General features: G+C 25.5%; 1 long non-coding RNA gene across 1 annotated transcript; it reads left to right on the plus strand.

The window, feature by feature from the left end:
* Positions 1-1,908: 1,908 nt before the first annotated feature.
* On the plus strand, positions 1,909-3,572 carry LOC131625075 (uncharacterized). Its single transcript, XR_009290728.1, has 3 exons — positions 1,909-2,587; positions 2,674-2,789; positions 2,891-3,572. It is a non-coding gene; the product is annotated as an uncharacterized LOC131625075 (long non-coding RNA).
* Positions 3,573-3,881: the final 309 nt, after the last annotated feature.

Consider the following 3,881-nt stretch of genomic DNA (forward strand, 5'->3'; position numbering starts at 1 on the left):
AATACATAAATATACACAGACATAGTTTTTCACCTCTACGTGAACAAGCTCTCAATCTCCCTACAAATCTTAAAGTCTTTGACAACCCTTAATCACAATAGATTGTTGGTCATTTATACTTTAGAAAGAACAAAATAATATATCAAAAAATAAATTACTTCACTTTTAATTGATTTTTAATCAAAATTAATTTTAGAGAGACAAATACAATTCACAAAATCAAAAATTGATATTGTTATTTAATTTAAATTAAATTTGGGTGTAGTTGAATATTTTTGGAAAGTGATTAAAAATATAAAAAAATTAGGGTTAAATGACTTTTGCCCTCTGTCATATAGGTGTGTTTTGGTTTACCCCCTTAAAAAAAAGATTTCATCATTAAATCTGCTGTTCTATTTTTTTGCCAAGATTTCAATGCACCAAGCATCAGGAGAGCAACATGTGCAACCACTAGACCGCCTTGTTTTTTATGAAAACTTTTACTTCTCAGTTGTATATGTTAGAATATGGATCCTCGGCAGCATTTAAATGGCAGCCTATTAATAACCCTTAGATTCATCAAACATTTAATTATAAAAATATACTAATTGCCTTACAAATTGTTAATGTATTAATTAAAAAGGAAACAATTATTGTGAAATCAAATGTTATATCTCTCAATAATTAATTAATTAGTGATTGATAATTGAATTATATATATATTTTTAAATATAATTATTTAACTTTTAATTTATTTTTTAATTATTATTTTAATTATTTAATTTTTAGTATATTTATGTTGTTTTTAATTTAAATAATTAGTATTTAATTTATCAATTTAATATTCATTTTAAAATTAAAATAAATTAATATAAATTAAATTATTAAAATGGAACTAAAATTAGTATTGAAAAATTTATATAAACTAAAATTTATAAGAAATTTTTAAATGAATTAAAAACAAAATATATAAACTGGGAATCTTAAATTAAAAATTGGTTGATTTTATCTATGAATATTTGATTAAAGGTAGAATAATTGATTGATTTTATCTATGAATTAAAAATTATATTTGATTTAATCTTAAATTAAAAATGATTTTATCTATGATCATTTTTATCTTAAAATATATATTTAATCTTAATCTTAATCTTAAATCATTTTTTATATTTAAAATATATATTTAATCTTAAATCATTTTTTATAATATTTGATCAAATATTAAATCATTTTTTATATTTAAGATTAAATCAAATATATATTTTAAATATATTTTTTAATTCATAGATAAAATCAATCAATTATTTTACCTTTAATCAAATATTCATAGATAAAATCAATCAATTTTTAATTTAAGATTCCCAGTTTATATATTTTGTTTTTAATTCATTTAAAAATTTCTTATAAATTTTAGTTTATATAAATTTTTCGATACTAATTTTAATTCCATTTTAATAATTTAATTTATATTAATTTATTTTAATTTTAAAATGAATATTAAATTGATAAATTAAATACTAATTATTTAAATTAAAAACGACATAAATATACTAAAAATTAAATAATTAAAATAATAATTAAAAAATAAATTAAAAGTTAAATAATTATATTTATATATATATATATATAATTCAATTATCAATCACTTATTAATTAATTATTGAGAGATATAATATTTGATTTCATAATAATTTTTTCCTTTTTAATTAATATATTTACAATTTGTAAGACAATTAGTATATTTTTATAATTAAATGTTTGATGAATCTAAGGGCTATTAATAGGCTGCCAAATTGGCTTCCATTTAAATGCTGCCGAGGAATAGGATCCATATTCTATATGTTATATTATAATTAATTGTTATTTTATTTGATATATTAATAATAAATCTATCATATAAGAAAAGTCTACCATTTCCTGATCAATTGGCCTATCCACATCAGCAAAACACTCCACAAAATTCCACATCATTTTCTCCTTATTGTGTGTTGCGGCAGTTCTAAGGGTGGAAGTTTAAACCTCTCAACCTCTCATGATCTTGCAGTTACATATTCTTTACTTTCTCTGGCCATCCATGTTCCAAACTGCTTGCAGCAATAATGACCTGTTATAATGCCTTGCATATTTATCTGTCACTTTCATTCTTCTTCTTTCCATATTTTCTAAAAGAATGTTAGTGCAGCCCCATTATTCTTCTTCTCCTTTCAAGATTGATTCATGTTCTTCCACCTCCATTCATGTTCTTCAGTGTGTCCGCGATTCCGATTGGCTCCTGCTTTCATTTTTGTATGTTGTTGTTTTTCTGTGTTGTGCAATGAACACGGTTTGATGATGTTGCTGAGAGGTTTCATTTGCGTTTGAACATGTGGTGTTCGGTTTTGAATGTTTGATGATGAATGTTGAGTTGAAACAACTCTGAATCGGCAAAGCTGGGTGAGATCTTTCTGAGTTTATGCTATTTTCTGTTTAATCTCTCTTTTTCACTCTCAAACTTTCTGCTTTATTTTCTCCATTCAAATCTGATTTAGGTGTATTAATGTTGCTTAATGTAGTTTTATTTTTCGAATAAATTAATAGGCCACCGAGTGTTTCTTACGATATTTATCAGGTACATATTCGCTTTCTCTTTCAATTCTCTTAGTCTCTACTCTATGCGAGAAAACCGTCCGGATGAATTGGAATTGTTGTGTGCAGAATCATTGTTGTTGAGTTGTTGGTCGGTGTATGGATCTTTTCACAAAGTCACGGAAAGATGAATAAGTTCATATGAAGCTCTTTTGTTGCGATTGTCGTGAACGGTGATGTTGCAGGTCGCTAATGAATGTTATTGATGTGTGTTCTATAATCTGTATCGGTTCTGTTTTAATGAATTTTTGGAAATTACGAAGGTTGTTTGGTTTTTATTTTGCAGATATTTGGAAGTTTAATGAAGGTGATGGAAGGGAGTTGAAGTCTACAAGTTTCTAAACAATGAAGGAAGATGGTGATATGAATGTTGGAGGAAGTTTTTTCTATCAATTTTTCGGCATAGTTTTGGAGGAAGTATTAACAAAAACCAAATGAATATTTGATTGTTTTCAACAAAAGTAGGAAAATATGTCATTATCATGTAACAGCAAAATATGACTAAGTTGTGTTATGCTTTGGTGAATAGGTCTACTTAACTTAGGTTAATGGTTTTGTCCTACTTATGTATAAACTCTAAGGTTGATCCTGTGAATATTATGAATGATAACCACCAGCTGCATTACCTTACCTCTGCAAGATAATTTCACAACAGGAAGTTCGATCATAACCACAAAACAAAAAGGAACAAGATAATTTCACAACAGGAAGTTCAATCATAACCACAAAACAAAAAGGAACAATCTGAATCAGTTCTATACTGCTACCGCTTTGGAATTTCTCACCACCCCGTAGGTTGCATCTTTTCCTTCTCTCAGTCCATGATTGTTGCAAGCAATTCGGTTTGATCATTTGATAGAAATTATATATGATTGATTGTGTGTTTGTGTTGTTAAATCTATGAGTAAAAAGTAATTTATTTATTTTTACACTTGATGAATCCATGTTTTCTCCATATCTCTTTTAGATTCTTATCTTTTGTGTGATTTTAAAAGAACTGTTTGTGTGTTAGAATAATCACATTTGATCTTACGTTAAGGAAACTAGAAGATTTTGATTGAATGTTTTGAGAAATTTGAAATATTGTTAAGTTTAAAATTTTATAAAGAAGAATGGTGGATTTTGTTTCAAAACTAACAAATATCAATAACTATTCTGATCATCAAAAGGGTCATAAGCTCTATTAAGTTACAAAAATTGAAATTGAATAGAAATAATGGTAATAAATAGACAAAATATGTCTGTTGTTTTGTACTAAACTTTTCTGTTTTTTTAAC

The sequence above is a fragment of the Vicia villosa genome, linkage group LG1 (genome assembly GCF_029867415.1).
Source record: "Vicia villosa cultivar HV-30 ecotype Madison, WI linkage group LG1, Vvil1.0, whole genome shotgun sequence".
NCBI classification, from domain to species: domain Eukaryota; kingdom Viridiplantae; phylum Streptophyta; class Magnoliopsida; order Fabales; family Fabaceae; genus Vicia; species Vicia villosa.